Source organism: Panulirus ornatus, chromosome 13 (assembly GCF_036320965.1).
Source record: "Panulirus ornatus isolate Po-2019 chromosome 13, ASM3632096v1, whole genome shotgun sequence".
Lineage (NCBI taxonomy): Eukaryota > Metazoa > Arthropoda > Malacostraca > Decapoda > Palinuridae > Panulirus > Panulirus ornatus.
Genome location: NC_092236.1, coordinates 49,450,264 through 49,469,934, shown reverse-complemented (window position 1 = coordinate 49,469,934; position 19,671 = coordinate 49,450,264). Strand labels below are relative to the sequence as shown.

Here is a 19,671-nt window from a genome sequence, read left to right as displayed (position 1 = left end):
GACAGCAGATAACCTTCTTACAAGACCAACAGATCCTGTGTTGATATGTTTCCCCGTAGTACTCCCATCATGCCTACATTATTTTGACTCCTGCATTCCGTAGGGGCTGTCGCACTCCTTGCGCATCTCATCTTTTAAGTTATTAAGACTAGCATGCATTCTAATATAGCGTGATCCTGTAGAGGTGAAACTGGCATATCGCTTTCACTGCACACACTCGGTTTTCGAAAAGTGCTTCCGTTACCCACACGACGAACTCACCAGTGGTCGCCACGTTCGGGTATACACAAGCAGCATTCTCGTACCTTCCCAACCAAACGCTCTGTTGTCGCGTTCCAGTATTCACGTTCAAGATACTTTCCTCGACCCGTGGCTGACCTGCTGGGTCAGGAAGCCTGACCCATGCGTCAAAACTTTCTCCTCCTCACGAGAACCCCATCTGGCGAGGTTAGGTATCGTCAGGTGAGTGGCGCTCCAGAGAAATTCAGTTCAGTTGATCTCTGACGCTGACGGCAGCAGCGACCCATCTTGTTCTGTGTCATTTACTTTTTTTTTTTTTTTTTTTTGCTCACGAGCGTAGTACAGACGGGTTACAGTCACGCCAAGTCTTCGTCAGACTCCAGCAGCCACATGGTAACATGAGAGATGTTAAGTCCATTACATAACTAGACTCGTTCTGTATAAAACTCATATTAAAGAAACGAAGAATGGATACACTCTCAACACTTCAGCTGAATTTTCTGTACTTCTTTTCACTCGTCCTTAAAGTCAGGACAAAGTTACTTATCCAGATTCTTCAACTATTAAGACAAAATGTAACAGGAAAGGAAGTTCCAACAGGCCGTGTGTTCATTTATATCTCTCGTGGATGAGTCGAATTACCATACTTAAATTCGAAGTTGTTGTAACGTAAGTAATCCACCATCGTTCAACAATGAAGTCACGGCTCTTAAAAGGATCGTGTGGATTTCCCAGCGTTATTTATCAGGTTCGTCACTGAACTTGGCGATGCAGATAATGCCACTCACACGATTGTGCCATCGTTCACTATCACATTAGATCAATAAAAATAATCCAAAAACGTCAATTATCAAAATATCTTCCTTTCAAAAATGTGAAAAAACCGGTCATAAACCGTTTTCTTTTTTTTCATCATTCGTACAAAAACGGTGTTGTACATTCACCTGTTTGAAGAAATGCTGAAAAAAAAAGTTGATTTTAAGTGACCCGACTCTGTGCTATCGAAGCCAAATACTTGAAGAAAACTATTCGACATTACCATTATATATATATATATATATATATATGTATATATATATATATATATATATATATATATATATATATATATATATATATATATATATATATATATATATCAGCCATTTCCCGCGTGAACTGGGTAGCGTCAAAATCAGATGACAGAGTCTTCAGAGAAAATTCCTCATTTGGCTCCATGCTCTGAATACGTGGGCAGTATTCTTTCTCCCCTATCCTTATGTACCATTTACAACTTCCTCAATTCCTCCAAATCAACAAAAGTAACTTAGAGAAGGTGAAACACAAATTCAAACAAGAATGAAAATCCGTGAATTCACAGTCACAAGGAAAAGTGTAAAAAAATATATATATATAGAAATAAAAGAGAAGTCCCTACTTGCCCATCAACAATATACAAGGTATCCAGTGTTCTTTTGTGAACTTTCTGTCAAATATCTTCACGATCCAGACAAACTGGTATATACTGAATATCAATGATTTAGCTATGATCTCGTCTACCCTTAACTGCAGTGGTGGAGTTTGAACACTATCACTCGTTTAGAAACTGTGGTATCTGTTCTTAAGCGGCACTTTAAGTAGATCATAGGGCTTTCTAAGTGGCTGGTTTGGTCACAGTGGCAATCACTGGTATGTGGTGTACGTCGTAGGACTCGTAGGACTAACACGTTTAAGGTTGGCGTATATGTGTTAGTGGTGGTCCATGAGTGTTTGTGGTGGTCTATGAGTGGCAGTGTTGGTCCATTTGTGGTAATGAGAGTCCGTGAGAGAAAGTGTTGGTCTATGAGTGGCAACAGTGGTCCATGAGAGGCAGTGTTGGTCCATTAGTGGTAATGAGAATCCGTGAGAGAAAGTGTTGGTCTATGAGTGGCAACAGTGGTCCATGAGAGGCGGTGTTGGTCCATTAGTGGTAATGAGAGTCCGTGAGTTGGTCCATGAGTGGCAGCAATGATCCATGAGAGGCAGTGTTGGTCCATTAGTGGTAATGATAGTCCATGAGAGAAAGTGTTGGTCTATGAGTGGCAGTATTGGTCCATGAATGACAGTATTATTCCATGAGTGGCAGCAATGGTCCATGAGAGGCAGTGTTGGTTCATGAGTGGCAGCAACAGTCTATTAGAGGCAGTGTTGGTCCATGAGAGGCAGTATAGGTCCATGAATGGCAATTCTGCTTGTTACTGTACCAGTATCAGTATCAGTTCACACTTGGTCAGTCGTTTCATTAGTCCGTACTTGGTAATGCTGCTGACAGACTGTTGATTCGTTATAATTTTTTTTTTATTTTTATCATACTTTGTCGCTGTCTCCCGCGTTAGCGAGGTAGCGCAAGGAAACAGACGAAAGAATGGCCCAACCAACCCACAGACACATGTATATACATACACGTCCACACACGCACATATACATACCTATACATCTCAACGTATACATATATATACACACACAAACATATACATATATACACATGTACATAATTCATAGTCTGCCCTTTATTCATTCCCGTCGCCACCCCGCAACACTTATTATAAGTATGTATTTCGAAGTACATACTTTTTGTTAAGGAAGTAATGCACCGACATAAAATTCAAGTTTCAGTATGCACAGTTGGGCAATAAGGAGAACGAAAAAAATGTCCTCCGATATAAAGAACTGACGGATATGATTCGAAGAGTTTGTACATTTCAGATGGTTAACGGTGTAACGAAGAGCATGAGAACGGACAGCCAATGAAGGATAACGTCAAATAACAAATGCTTCAGTTTGTGGCATACGATTAAGCATGAAAACTCTAGTTCATAAAGTTTAATTTATGAGCAATACAACAGTCCCTGCAGAGAGAGAGAGAGAGAGAGAGAGAGAGAGAGAGAGAGAGAGAGAGAGAGAGAGAGAGAGAGAGAGAGAGAGAATGTTGCTAAGATTGGCACAGCTAAATGTTGTTGCTATTCTTACACATTATTTCCTTTGCTAAGATTAGCACAGCTAAATATTGTTGCTATTCTTACACATTTTTTCCTTTGCTAAGATTAGCACAGCTAAATATTGTTGCAATTCTTACACATTTTTTCCTTTGCTAAGATTAGCACAGCTAAATATTGTTGCTATTCTTGCACATTTTTTCCTATCAGTATTTTGGCCTGAATCCTGAACATGGGGATGTGTAGTGTGGACGGAAACTCACGGATGTGCCACGCCTTTGGTAATCTTTCACGGGTGAGGTCCGTATTGGGTGGAAGAGCTGATCTTATCACAGGTAAAGGTCAGATGTAAAGCGACTGGGTCGTCAGGCACGACTGCATGTAGCCATCTTTTGGCTTTCCCGTTTGGTGAGTCAGAACAAAAATATTTTTCTCGTATGTCTGTAACTTTTAGACCTTGAATCGGGAAATATCAATTAATGTTAAATCTGCTTTAGAAGAGGCGGATAACAGTGATGGAAGCTGTCTTAAAAATGTTTAATTAACGGACAGATGTTTGAAACGCTCAAAGTGTGATCGTAAAAGGCAATTTAACTGTTATATTATACATGTTACGATGCTTTACTTTTTGTTCATAGGCGATTATTGAGAAGTTTATAGCTAACCAGGATTTTTTCTCCGAAAGGAAAACTTAGCCTAGTAATCTTATATCAACACGGCAGTTTAACATGTACTCATCAGTGGAAATGAAGCAATAACGTATTCGGAACGCCGGCAGAAGCTTACACTATACAGGACACAGAGAGATATTGTGGAAGTGTATGATATATGAGCTGTTCATCCTTCCATCTAGGTCTGTCGACAAATGGGTACCTGCCGTAGGTAAAACTGCATATATATATATATATATATATATATATATATATATATATATATATATATATATATATATATATATATATATATATATTGGAAAGGATCACAATGTTGTGTCTCCCCTGATGATGTGATTATTATACGAAAGTGCATTTGGGAACTTTTCGTGTTTCATTTTCCCCGTGGACTCATAGGAATATATATATATATATATATATATATATATATATATATATATATATATATATATATATACACAAACACTCGATGTCTAGCGCGTGGTTGTAGACACCAGTTCAACTTGCTTCCCCATTTTACTGTGTATTTCTCTGCCCGTCTCGGTCAGCCCTCACCACTACGTAGCATCAGCCGGACACACACCAGACACTGTACAGTTCACACCAGTTCCTCCCCACCTCTTCATAAGACACACATACCTTCATTTTCCTTGTGTTATGTTCCTGCATGAGCCGCGGATCACTTGGTAATACCATACATGAGAACACATGTTGTTTCGGTATACAGTAATTTGTTTACCATTCCGACGTGCCCCTGTCTATCTACTGAGTGGAGCTACACTTTGATTTCCGAGTGAAGTTGTGATTAATTTGTGGTGCGATTAAGTAGCTGGGAATATCGGGCATCTATGGTGAGACGTTTCAGTCTGAGTTAGTGTGTGTGTGTGTGTGTGTGTGTGTGTGTGTGTGTAATTAACTATGTGTACAGTACAGAGAGGGAGTTCTATACTCGCTGGTTCCCATCTTTTGAACGCATTCTACTATCATACACCTTTTTTTATCTTCCACTTACTACCCAAAATTATTATCCACATCGATCCTGATATGTTACGTCTTCTGTGTGTTCTTTCCCAACACCCACCTTCTCGACTGCCAACTGCCACGCCCAGGATTCGAAACCATGCAGCTCCGACCCCGACCTGACCAATGCTGACTCATGGTCAGTAACGATGGCGTAGGCCCGTGTGTGTGTGTGTGTGTGTGTGTGTGTGTGTGTGTGTGTGATTACTATCTGTAATCATCATTATGATTACTATCTGTAATCATCATTATTCTGTAATGGGGAGAGAGTTTTACACTCGTGTTGCCCAGGCTTTTAACCTTGTATATGTGTACCATGTCTTTACTCCAAGTGTATGTATGCACACACACACACACACACACCAGCCTAAGTCAGGTCTGTGTGTGTGTGTGTGTGTGTGTGTGTGTGTGTGTGACACCATTTTCATATCCGTTCCCTCGCTTTCTCTGTATCTCTCGCTCCGAGTATCTTTTTATTCTATTCATATCACGTCACAAGCAAATCACGAATATATGGGAAGAACATGAGAAACAGACGAACTTCTTCACTCACTTGTTCGTAAGCTAACACCAGGAATATTCACTCAAGTTAAAACCTAACTTTTATCATCTGTATCTTGTTACTGAGACAGTACAATATTCCTTACTCTGTAATACTGACTGAATTCGAAATATATCTTGAATTTTTAAATCTAAATTCTTAAAGAGCAAATAATAGCTATGGACCAGTAGCGGACCGACCTGTTCCACATGTCGACCTGTACCGTCAACACATTACAGGTCGTAGTGGCCAGGTCTGGCATGGAGGGTCAGGGGTAATACTGATTGTGCTCGAGAATGGCACAGTCAGTGTAAAGCATGGCTCGCTGCCCCTCCTACACTGTACGTTCCCTTCATAGGTTCCACCTGCAGGTGTGTGACGTGGGCAGCCTTAACCCCTAGAGCACGATGGTAGAGGACCCTAGAGCACGATGGTAGAGGACCCTAGAGTACGATGGTAGGGGACCCTAGAGCACGATGGTGGGGGACCCTAGAGCACGATGGTAGGGGACCCTAAAGCACGATGGTAGAGGACCCTAGAGCACGATGGTGGGGGACCACAGAGCACGATGGTAGGGGACCCTAGAGTACGATGGTAGGGGACCCTAGAGCACGATGGTGGAGGACCCTAGAACACGATGGTAGGGGACCCTAAAGCACGATGGTAGAGGACCCTAGAGCACGATGGTAGGGGACCCTAAAGCACGATGGTAGAGGACCCTAGAGCACGATGGTAGAGGACCCTAGAGCACGATGGTAGAGGACCCTAGAGCACGATGGTGGAGGACCCCAGAGCACGATGGTGGAGGACCCTATAGCACGACGGTAGGGGACCCTAGAGCACGATGGTAGAGGACCCTAGAGCACGATGGTGGATCCACCTTCCCCTCATGTCTGAGACAGAGCTCACTCTCTCGTAGAAAGATCAGAGTTTCAATACACACGGCCTCTCTCTTAATACCATGCTGTCTCACATTCAGGATGTGTCTCCTTTGAAGAAAGTCATGATTTGCTCTCTAATGATCTTTCCCACAACCTTACGATCCACACTCCTCAGTGAGACCGTTCTGTAGCCCAGAGTTTGCTCAGGGTCTCTTCATCTCATAAACAGGAATGACGTTCGCCCCTTTTCCACTTCCATGGCACTCTGCCTCTCTCCAAGGACACCTTGAACAGCATTTCAAGAGGTTTGTCCAGCGCGTCCGAACACATTATCAACATATATGGTGACATTTCGTCAGGACCAAGAGGTTTATCCAGCGCGTCCGAACACATTATCAACATATATGGTGACATTTCGTCAGGACCAAGAGCCTTGTACGGGCCAAGACCTTTTCGTATCCTGTTAACATCTTTTATAGATCTCTCACTGTTTTCTAAAACGTCCACTCCGTTCTGGGGCTGGGGCTATAGTGTGTCTTCCACTGTAAAACCACTCTCGACCTTGTCATTCAGTTCCTCACGTACCTTTACTTATCCTGAACATATTCTTCCCTCTGAATCCGTTAAGCTCATTACATGGTCTTATACTGATAACCGACTCCTGATGAATTTATTACAGTTTCCTATTTTCATTTGCCTTGTCCACAATAATCTTTCCAACGTTTCTGTGTTCCTCCTTCCTTATTCCGATGTACTCTTCCTTGCTACCTTAACAAATGCTGGCTGTCTGGAGTTCTGTCTATACCTTCGCCACTATACATCTCAAAAACCCCCCTCTACTTTTAGACGTCTTTTGTCAATGCATTGTTTCCTCTTTCTTACCAGACCCTCCGTCTTTAAGGCCAGTGGGGACTCATGTCCCAACCTCCTTCATTGTAAAGCTCTCAGTGCCTCTCGCCACAAAGCCCTCGCTGCTAGCTACTGAACACCATTTCCCAATCTATGTTCCACTAGAAGCTGATGGTGTTCGTGTGATGTCCACGACTGTATCTCCTCTTCATGTCTCGTCTTACCTCTACTCTTATTATCTCTCTTGAACGATGCAGACTCTATCATCCATCATTAAAACTTATAAACTTATATTCAACTTTTAAACTTGTATTCAACCCCAGAGGTCAAATTCTTATAATAATAATCAATGTTTCGAAGAAAAATAATTTCCGTAATACACGTGTAATACACTCCCTAATAGCAGTAAAAGCGACCAATATGTCGTTACTGTGACATTATGACACGCAGGTCGCAACACATGGGTAACGTGTCAGTCGTCCAATGCTGGATGGACATTGGCCATTTCCCTTCTCATTTCCAGCTGCCAGCTCAGCCTTGTCACAGCCGCGCCATTTGCCATTTAAGCAGTGTGGCTGGTGGGTCTGGCCTGCTTCTGCTGACCAGACCTGGTGCCCTTTCCCTGCCTCATCTGCTGGTGCACAGGCCAGGTATATAGTGATCACGTACCTCATAGCTGCTGCTACTACTACTACCACCACTATCGCTACGACTACCACTACTTCTAGAATTAATACTACTATGACTACAACTACTGCTACCACTTCTTCTACCACCACTACAACTACCGCTACAGGTGACCTTACATTTCCTGCTCCCACGCAGCCGTGTACAAGGTCTTGGGAGCAGTTACTGTGGAAGACACGGAATTCCTCGATGTTTTTCCTCACTTGGGTCACCAACTTTTTGCGGGTGCGAACCTTGCCGTAACAATGCAACCTGAGACGGCTGTTCCCGCCACAGGGGTCACCACGCAAAAGGTCAAGGGTCACCATGTTCACTGATCAAATACCGTGAAGAGAAAAAAAACGAATCCAATGCTGAGTACTGAGCAGCAGTGGATGGCGTCAAGTGTGACACGGGGTTAGGTCAAAGGTCATGTGTCTGGGTTCAAAGGCTGTATGTCAGATTGTGTTGGTCAAGGTCGAGGGTCACTGGCTGAGGAACACGGCTGTGTGTGGATGTGTGTGTGTGTGTGTGTGTGTGTGTGTGTGTGTGTGTGTGTGAGAGAGAGAGAGAGAGAGAGAGAGAGAGAGAGAGAGAGAGAGAGTCAATAATAAGTAGACGTTGAGCGACTGATCTTCACCCCTTGATCAAGGCGTTACGACCCTCTCGAGGTCAGGTCATCACATCCAAGGGTCGTATGTACAGGTCGTACGTGCTCAAGGGTCGTCACGTCGTAACACGCTTTACTCCACCGTCACAAGCAACGTGCCTGGGCCGGAGCCCCGCCTGCTGCTGTGTCGATAGATGCAGTGAGGAGTGTGTGGCTCGCCTCACCAGCGTCGACTGTTCCTTCCTTCTCCACTCCCTCCTTCCTTTTCTCCGCTCCCTCCCTCTCTCCCTTTCTCTATTCCCTTCCTTTCACCACTCTCCCTCCCCTTCTCCACTCACCAGTCGCTCCCTCTCCCTCCCATTACCAATCCTTGCCTCCCTCCCTTCATCACTCCTCCCTCTCCTTTTTTTCCCCACTTGTTCCTCCCTCCTATCCCTTCACCAGTCCCTCTCTATATTAATCTCTTCCTCCCTCCCTCTCTTTGCTTGTCCCCTTCCACCCTCCATTCCTGCCCTTCCCCTTCATCAGTCCCTCCCTCCCTTTTTCCACCAGTCCCTCCTTCTATCGCTTTTTCAGCTGTACAATTGTAGATTATTGGAACAAGCCACCACACCACGTCAGTGCGAAGACAGTTAATAACTTTAAATCAAAGCTGAAGGACAAACACCTCAGTGTTAACTATTGTCAGTGAATAAACCTGTCCGAGAGGAAGAAACACATGAAATTAATATTTACGTCTACACAAAACCAGTTTGTTTCATCCGTTATAGGTTTCAGCTGGAGCAGCCCGCTACAGATAATCATTACGTCATTATTCCATTTCAAACTTTCCTGTAAAATTTCCGGATCGGTATTTTCTCTGTCTATTACATGGCGCAACTTCCTGGTGATTTTCTCGGTGTCTTTTGTGCTTTACTACCCTGCCTCCATCTATTTTGGGAGGTGGGGAGCTGCCTTTTGCTTTACTATTCTGCATCCATCTATCGTAAGAGGTGCCTTCTACTTTACTATCCTGCCTCTATCTATCGTGGGCGGTGTGGAAGTACCTTTTACTTTACTATCCTACCTCGATCTATCGTGGGAGGTGCCTTCTACTTTATCATCCTGCTTCTATCTATCATGGGAAGTGGGGAGGTGCCTTCTACTTTATTATTCTGATTCCATCTATCGTCAGAAGTGGAAAGGTGCCTTCTACTTTACTATTCTGACTCCATCTATCGTGAGAGGTGGGGAGGTGCCTTCTACTTTACTATCCTGTTTCAATCTATCGTAGGAAGTGAGGAGGTGCCTTCTACTTTACTATTCCGTCACTGTTTCAGACTGAATCAGGAACTCAGGAACGAATTATCCAACAACAGGTAACTGGTCTTGGAGCAAGATTATTCTGTTATCTGCCTTCCCCATGTACTCCAACACTCCCTCCCTCCCTCCCTTCACCTGTCCCTCCTTCCTTCTCTTTACCAGTGCCTCGCTCTTTTCACTAGTCACTCCCTTCCCTTCACCAGCCCCTTCCTCCCTCAATCTCCATCAGTCCTTCCCTTCTTTCCTTTACCAGTTCTTCCCTTCCTTCACTAAGCCCACTTTCCTTCCCTTCACCAGTCCCTTCTGATGTAACAGGAACTTCACTGAAGATCTGCTAATAAGAGACAAAGGGAAATACTCTTTTAATGATCTTTAAAATAGGTTATCAAAGTATTAGCGAGTGAAAGTGTAACAAATAGACTTGGTGTAAGCGAGGACGCCTCTAGCGACATGATAGCTAAAGTATTAGACTTTCCAACGGAACGTAAGAACAATAACAAGGAAACTGGAACTAAAACGGTTACAGTGCAGACGTTCGTGGTTGGAAGTCATAAGTTTCACATAGTTGGAGAGGAGCGAAGCCCACGGCTGGTGGTAAAATAACGGGAGCAGTAACATAAAATAGGTTTATTATATCAATGAAACGGAAAGAGAACTAAGCTATACCCTTGTCGGGGACTCTCTGGTAAAGCATTCAGACATAGAGTTTTGTGGTAGGAATAGAAGTAGAAAGAGGTTGTGCTGTTCTAGTGTTAGGCTGGAAGACATAACTCAAGGTACAAAGTAGATGGGGCGAGGCTGGAAGATATAACCCACAAAGTACAAAGTAGATGGTACTAGGCTGGAAGACATAACTCACAAAGTACAAAGCAGATGGCGCTAGACTGGAAGACGTAATGACTAGCCTGGTAGACATAACTCACAAAGTACAAAGCAGATGGCGCTAGGCTGGAAGACGTAACTCACAAAGTACAAAGCAGATGGCGCTAGACTGGAAGACGTAATGACTAGCCTGGTAGACATAACTCACAAAGTACAAAGCAGATGGCGCTAGGCTGGAAGACATAAAACTCGCACGGTACAAGGCAGAAACACTGCTGATGACAGCGTATACGCTGTTCAGGTTGGGCCCAGCAACGTAGCACAAAAACACAGACATGTCGTAATAGCGAGTCTCATTCCTACAAACGATGTAGGAACTGAATCTCTGAATAGAATACTTGGTATTTGTGGTAGAGCAGAGCTTATCTGAAAGACAGAAGAGAATAATATATATATGGAACAGTTTCAGCGGAGATAACAGCTTGTCTACTATAAATGGACTGCAGGATCATATTAATCACTGACACAGGAAATCAACTGTCGGGTGGGTCAGGCGTGACCTACAATAGGTTGGGCCACACATTATCCCTAGGGACTGAAGGTCTGACCTCAAGGGCGTGTGTCACACTCACCGTGTCTAACCGACCAAAACATTAACCAGTTATACACAACACTAAAAGTTTTAACCTAAAATGCGAAGAACCGACATCATTTGCTCTGTCAGACAAGCCTGATACCATAGCAATAACAGACTTGGGTAAAGTACGTAAAAAAAAATCATTATTTAGAGTTAGAGATCATGGGGTAACTCAGACATCTTGAAACATATGTCAGTGCGTACAGTACACTGTAAATTGAAATCAATCAATATGATACCCAAAATTATCATACTTTTCATATATATATATATATATATATATATATATATATATATATATATATATATATATATACATATATATATATATATATATATTTTTTTTTTGGGGGGGGGGGGATGAAAGGCATAAACTCCCAGACTCTGTGCAGAAAGCAGTAAAGCTTTGTAGGTTGAAGTTAAATCTTTTACAGATAACAAGGAAGCAACAATTGTATGAGATCTTATCACGCCCAACAAAACCTGGGACCTTATGACGGGTGACCATACATTTGAAAGAAAAATGATTTAAAAGAAAACGGTTCTAAATCAAATGGTCCGAAACCCAACGACCGGAAGAGGAGGGGGGGGGGGGGGGGACATGCTATATACTTGTACTTTTATTAAACTTTCGATAAAGTATCACATTATCTTTTCAATAAAATTAAAGCACACGACACAGGAGATCGAATCTGCGGGTGGACAGCTGACTTGACAGTCAGAAATGAGACAGAGTGGCATTAAAAGGTGAAGCATACCATTGGCTTCACGTCTTTTAAATGGAGTTCTACATGGCTCAGTCTTAGGCCCCAGACTTTTCATCATCATCAAAGACCAAGTGACAGAGGAGTCACCAGAAAAATCTCAACATTTGCCAACGACACGAAATTTGGAAACGCCACCAGTTCCAAGGAATACTACCTGAAGAACCAGAATTAGGGGGGAAAAAGTGACAGAGTATGAAGGCATGGCAGATGGACTTCAACACAGACGAATGCAAAGTTATACACTCTGGTGCCTAAACTATAAATCATGAATACAAAATGCTTAGTAAACCATGACCAAACGTTTAAGAAAAGGACATTGGAGTGATTAAAAGTGCTGACAAAAAATGCCTTGGCTACGTGTAAGATAAAGCCATCAATAGGATGTTAGGCTTCATAACTAGAAATGTAAATTACAGAGCAAAGGACTCAGTACTCACCTTTTATGACGGCTTGGAATGCGCTGTTCGATTCTGGTCACCAAACCTGATCAGAGATGATGAAGAATTAGAGCAAATTCAAACACGAGCAACCAAATCAATCCTTTCCATTAAAAAATAAACTTTATGAAGGAAGACTTAGAGATCTCAAAATACTCTCACTAAGGAAGCGTAGACTTCCAGAAGATATGATAAAAGTTTTCAAATTACTAAATCGTTTCAAGGAAAGAAGAGACTCAATGATGAAAATATGGGCAAAACTTTTTTTCACGTCTGGTGGTTACATTTTTTTTTCCCCTATCGACAGTTGAGCCGGAGGGAGAGGTGGGTGGAGAGGTGGCCTCTGCTGTACTATCTTGTTTGTACCACAATTCTGGGTCAAGTCAGCAGATAACCTCATTATGGACCATCGAGTATGTTATCTGCCCTTCCCATGTACTCTCATAAGCAGGCCCTCCCAGCCACTCATCACCAGAGCCACATCCCTCCCTTTCCCTTCCCATAGTCCCATTCTCCCTCCCTTCATCAATCCCTCCTAACCTCCCTTCACTAGTCCCTCCCACCTTCCCTTCACCAAATCCTCCCTCCCTTCACCAAAACCTCCCTTCACCAGTTCCCCCCTTCCTTCCTGTACCAGATCCTCCCTTCACCAATCCCTCCCTACACCGGATCCTCCCTTCAGGCTCTCCTCCACCTTCCCTTCACCAGTCCCTCCCTCACTTCCTATATCGGATCCTCCCTTCACCAGTCCCATCCACCTTCCCTTCACCAGTGCCATCCTCCTCCCTCCCTACACCAGTCCTTCCCTCCGGGCCACACTTCACCTTGGCACCAATCCCTACCTCCCGCCAGCTGGTCAGATCCACTGCAGCCCGTCTCAACAGGCCCCTCCTCCCTCCCTCCCCCACAACGCCTGAATGTCACTGGTCCACTGCAGCATCACCTGCACCACACGAGCCTCGGCACGCTATCGCTACTGTGCACGTGTCAAGTGGGGTGGGGTGTGGTGTGGCTGGATTCGGTGTGTGGTGTGGTGTGGTGTGGGCTGGGGTGTGGTGTAGGATAGGATGGACAGTAGTGTAAGCTGGGGTATAGTGTGGGGTGTGGTGTGGTGTGGGCTGGGGTGTGGTATAGGATAGGACGGAGTGTAGTGTAAGCTGGGGTATGGTGTGGGGTGTGGTGTGGGCTGGTGTGGTGTGGGGTAGGATGGGGTGTGGAGTAAGCTGGGATGTGGTGTAGGCTAGGGTGTGGTGTAGGCTTGAGTATGGTGTGGCTTGGAATGGAGTGTGGTGTGTGTTAGGGTGTAGTCTGGTATGGGCTGGGATGTGTTGTGGTGTGTATGGTATACTGGGGTGTGGTTTAGGCTGGGATGTGGTGTGAGCTGAGGGGTGGTGTGGTCTAAAGTGTAGTGTGGGCTAGGGTGTCGTGTGGGCTGGGATGTGATGTGTGACGTGGCTAAGGTTAGGGCGTGGTCTTGACTGGCATGTGATGCGTGATGTAGTGTGGGCTCGAGTGTGGTGTAGGCTGAGGTGTGTTGTGTGATGTAGGGTAGGGCTACGGTGTTGTGCTGACTAGGTTTTGGTGTAGACTGAGGTGTGGAACAAGCTTGAGTGTGGGATGGGCTGCAGTATGGTGTAGGCTGGGGTGTGGTGTAAATTAGGGTTTAGCTTCTGCCCACGTACACAGCAGATGATAAACATGTTTTTCACTCACGTGTTCTTAAAAACCAGCATAATTTCAACAGGAACTAAAAATGTAGACATTTCTTTCATAAAACTGTCTTCTCCCTTTCCAATACTAATTTATGTCCATATCTACTGTAATTTTCTGGCTTTATAATATATATATATATATATATATATATATATATATATATATATATATATATATATTTTTTTTTTTTTCATACTATTCGCTATTTCCCGCGATAGCGAGGTAGCGTTAAGAACAGAGGACTGGGCCTTTGAGGGAATATCCTCACCTGGACCTCTTCTCTGTTCCTTCTTTTAAAAAAAAAAAAAAAAAAAATATATATATATATATATATATATATATATATATATATATATATATATATATCCTCACCTGTGATGTACAATTTTCTTTTTACCGAGTAATTTCACTTTTTTCTCACCATTTTTCCTCTCATGTCTCTCCTTTCATGCAAGCCCTGCTGGCTGGCCTTGGTGGTGGCCTCTGCCCCTACTTGAAAGACACTGCATAAGGATTATGCAAATATCATCTTGATGAGTCATGTTTTTATGTGTTATTGGTTAATCTCAGTTTAGTCGTTTGAAAAACTTACCAATGTTGGATAAAGTCTCCGCTCCAGTACAAGACGTGCGTTTGCAACCGAATTTATTTTTTTTTTATCTTAGTTCTTGTGTTGTTATATGTCAATCCTGTTGTCTTAATGGACACGTCAAGACTTAGATGTTCTTGACTTTTCTTCACAATTGCACTATACGCTATACGTTTCCCTATACATAAGAGCTTCCTTATCCCGCTCTGGTAATTACCTACCTGTGCTGTACGGGGAGGGAGTTTTTACTCTAGTATGGTCCTGTCTCTTAAACATACGCTCATTAAAATTTTTCAAATTTTGTATCCTATCTGATTTTACTACATCCTCATTTGCAAGCGTAACTCTCATGTATAAAAGCTGAAGGGCTTCAAAAATGTATGATGTGTATTTTCTAAATACATGATTTGAAAACGTAGACTTCATAAAGACGATACAAGTTTTCAAATTTTTGAATATATTTCAATGTATATCACTAAGATATTGAAATACAAGGAAACATAGTTACTAGAACAAATGAAATAAAAGTTAAGTCTATACTAACATTCAAAGGCGTATCTAAGATTTCAAACTACTAGGTGCGATTGTCGTCACTTGCAAACATTCGAATATTCTTTCAGAATTTCTATATTACATTATTCAAAAGAACAGGAACAGATCAAGTCAATCTGTCTTGATGATGAAAGCAAACGAAAAAAAAAAATATTTCTTTGTCGCATTTTGCATCGACGTTATGTATATGCCACGCGTCCTTTGATACTGGAAAAAGTTTCGAAATAGAGACTTCCGAAGAGATAAGTTGGACATGAGAGAGATGCATGGGATGGGAGATGCTGGACACGAGAGAGAGGTTTGGGTTGGGTGACAGGACAAATACTTTACCGGTTCAGCTATTTCTTACGTGAAAAGTACATGAATATATTCATACTTTCTTCCAGACTGGAAGATGATCCGCGATGAATGTCTTACCAGATTGTAGAGCTGTATACAGCCGAGAGTAGACTTGAAACAGTATACACTAGCCAATAAATGATCCATTTCTATATTTACCTCAGTAAAATACTATGCTCTCCTTACTTCAGCAATAAATAGTTTTCATCCCACTTTTCTTTTTTATAAGCTATTGTTGCCACAGGAAAGAGAGCTAGATGGGAGAATAGCTTTGTTTTTTTTGTCTCCTAACCTTAACTGTTTCTTAAACATGTATTATTGTTAGACTACAAACAATCAGATAACCTCGTTATACGCTAATAAACCTTATCTTGTTCTAATATATCAGAAACCCAGAAACCTTATCTTACATACATATTTTTTTTTTCTTTTAAGGAATAGTTACTGAACTGGTTCAGGTATGCGGATAGAATCAATAAATTTTTGAAAACGTATTTCAATAAAAGGGAGGCGAGCGTACATGAAAGGTACATACGTGGTGGTGAGCGGCTTTCCAAGGCGGTGCTTTTGGTTCATTAGCTTTTTGGTTCACTAGGATCGCTGCGATACGCGATTCTCCTAGGGTCAAACGGTGCAGTGATTTACTGGACTCACTGCGGTGGGAGGTTCTACTAGGCACGCTGCTGTGTGTCTAAGCTCTCGGCAGTACTTGGTTCCTAGGCTGGCGGCGGTGCGTATGTTTACTTACTTGGCTCGCGGCAACGCGCGCTTGACGACGCTCCGTGGTAAGTGGGTTCACGAAACTCTTTACGTGGCGTGGTTAAGAATGTTCGATACGGTGCATGGTTTACGATGGTCAAGGCATAGGTACGCAGGTTTACTAGAGTGAGGCGGTGCGTGTGTTTACCAGACTCTCGTGGGTGTCATTGACTAAGCTGGCAGTGGTGTGCTTGTTGGGCATAGTAGGCTGGTGGTGGTGTGGTGGTGGGCCATTTCTGAGAGACAGCGCGTATGATTGGTCTGGCCATGTAAGAAGTTGGTGAGGTTTGTAAATACTTTTTTTTATTTGATGTACACAGCATCGGCGTTGGGCAACTGAGTGCTCTCATATATTATGCGGCTTTGTCTTGAGACACCTCTATGCTTTGTAATATAATCTAGTTCATTGTGTGTGTGTGTGTGTGTGGAGGGGGGGGGGGGGGGGGGGGATGCAGTCTTTGAAGTCTGAAAACAATAAATTGACCAACTCTTCAGTCCCCACCTACTGGTTTTCAATGTAATTCTAAGTCATATCTTCAGAGTATTACTTTAGGAGCGAATGGTTCCGAAAAGTTATTATATGTGATGGACCACCGGTGGCATGACGAAAAGCCATAATTAGTCTCACACCTTCTCAAACTTTACGTTGCCATCATAAGTATCCCAGAAATGGTCTACATCTTTTAAAACTACTTTGTAAATGATCTGAAGAAAGTAATTTTAGGTGGGAAATGAATCTGCGAACAAATGTAGAGAGAACGATTTGGTATAACACACCGCTTGTTGATAACAGCTGTAGTCAGTTTGCCACCAGGAAGTGATGGAGGTAAGACAAGGTCAGGCACCCTGGCTGGCCGGCTGAAGTCAACGTACTCAAGGGTTTAAATTGTTGTACTCAATGGTCTATATCGCTGTTACTGAAGGCGCTAAACCGTCTAACCGAAGGGGATGTCCTCGAATTCAGGGGAGCTGAGTCGTACTTATCGTACTCATAGGGTTACGCCACAGTTATCATGGATACTCATCGTACTCAAAGGTGTAAATCGTCGTTCTCAAACAGTTAAGTCATTGTAATCAAGGGTATGAATCATGTTAATGGGGTTAAGCAGTAGTATGCAAGGAGTCAAGTCGTCGTACTCCAAAAACAAAGTCGTCGTACTCAAAGAGCAAAGTTGTCGTACGGAAGGGGGTTGTCGTCGTACTCAAGGGTCTGTCATCATACTCAACGAGTCAAGTCGCACTGAAGGAGTTACGTCGTCGTTCCTTGGAGGCTGTTACCCTAATCAAAGGATCAAGTCGTCGTAGTCAGGGAGTTCAGCTGTATTTAGGGGGTCTGTCATCGATCTCATGTGGTAGTCACCATTCTCACAGAGCAGACATTTATCCTCCGAAAGGGAACATATACATGGATATCTCTTACGCCAGACAACACACAAATAGGCGTTTCCAGTAACAAACACCCTAAACACACCCATCTGGTACACGTAAAAGCATGGAGATTCAACTGCTAGTAAGGGGACTAAAATAAATACCAAACATGTACGAGATTATAGCTCTACACAAGGGATAATGAAAAGCAGCCACATAGTAAAAGATGGAGACTTATCATTGTAAGTCATATTCAAACTGGGCTTCTCACTACTGTAAACCATAGTAACACTAGGCTGCACACTTAACATTATGAGGTCTAATAGTAAACAATAGTAACAAGATACTTGCATAAGACAAACAGCCCTGACAAGCTTGTATAGATTCTGGTGCTTCCCAGGGACAAAAACCCCCTAGTAAAGGTTGTGATCATTTATATATCAAACAACTTGATTCCCGTTCACCTTGTATGCTGATGCTGCTGACATACAATATGAGGCACTATGATTCGTCACGAATGAAAGATAGCTTTAATAAAAATACTGTAAACCAACATCTACTTTATATATATATATATATATATATAATATATATATATATATATATATATATATATATATATATAGATAGATAGATAGATAGATAGATAGATAGATAGATAGACAGAGAGAGAGAGAGAGAGAGAGAGAGAGAGAGAGAGAGAGAGAGAGAGAGAGAGAGCCCGTTAATGACGCCGATAGACCGTTAAATCCGAATGGACTACAAAGTAATATACACTGCACAATGATGACCATTTCTAACGTCCAAAAAATGCACCAACATAAAATGAATTGTAAATTGTTGTAAATAATGTGATTCACTTTTCCTTACGGGTCCTGACTGATGAGTTAATGTTGCCATGATCAGTGGTGGTGGCCGAGAATATGTTTTACTCCAAGTCTAGGGAGCAGCGATGCTCTCAAGGCCTCATATAAGCAAAGGGTCGTGGAGAGGAATAGTAATGCCTCTTACTGGTAGAGGGTTGTACTGAGGATCAACTGCAGCAACAGGTTTGAAGGAGTCGAACTTTAACCGATTCATATTCTGATACTTCCTTGTTATAGTTTTCCCTACATTCACAAGCTTTCTTTTCACACCATTATCTTCAAGGCCACAGTTCTGCTCATTTCATATGCTAATAACACGATAGCAAAAACTGACGTGAAAGCAATACACGCGAAATATCGACGAAGGTGATGTCACCTGGGTTTGAGAAGGACGACACCAGTGCAAATGTCGGACCGAGTCCACTTTAGTTTGGACTGCTTTCTTGGGAATAGCGAAAATTCGGTTTTACTATATATATATATATATATATATATATATATATATATATATATATATATATATATATATATATATATATATATATATATATATTCGTTGTCTTCGTATTTTCTCTTTACAAGTCCAAACAGTTTTTATCCAGTCCACACGTTAACCCATTACTGCCAGTTTTCTTAATTACAGTGTAATGGTTCCGGATGAACTGCTTCTCAAGTGATGGCACTTAAGGTCCTTCAACAACACCTTCCTCGCCACACCCACTCTTTTTGTCCACTTGTCCTAAGGCCGAGCCACGATTTAAATCATCGTTGCAACTAATTATTGAAAGAACTTGTCTTGATTCCTTCGGTAAATAACATCTCTTAAATCTTATCAGTCATTGAATTCGAGTGAACCGGAAACAGCGGACGTTTCTGCTTTTACTTTACAATGAGACCTCTTATGGTACTTTTCCACAAATCATAGTTTAAACTAATCATTCCCGTGTACCTGAGGGCTTATATATTCCCTGATTAAGGTGTTTTAAAAAGGCTAAATTACTTTTTCCTCGGTCTGCTGCGAGCTGACAATTTTTGTCGGTTGGGAGGATTTAACTTGTGGCACAGTCTTGGGGACATATATGGCT

General features: G+C 42.5%; 2 protein-coding genes across 13 annotated transcripts in view; one reads left to right on the top strand and one right to left on the bottom strand.

Annotated features, from left to right (window-relative positions):
• tsl (membrane-attack complex domain containing protein torso-like) overlaps window positions 1-19,671 on the top strand; it is a 117,138-nt gene that overhangs the window by 67,091 nt on the left and 30,376 nt on the right. The window lies entirely within an intron of this gene.
• The window catches only part of LOC139752850 (tubulin polyglutamylase ttll-4-like), a 327,656-nt gene that overhangs the window by 278,847 nt on the left and 29,138 nt on the right, over window positions 1-19,671 (bottom strand). For all 3 annotated transcript variants that reach the window (XM_071668813.1, XM_071668815.1, XM_071668817.1), the window contains one exon: window positions 12,401-12,446. The gene's annotated coding sequence lies outside the window, so the exon portion shown is untranslated. The remainder of the gene's footprint in view (window positions 1-12,400; window positions 12,447-19,671) is intronic.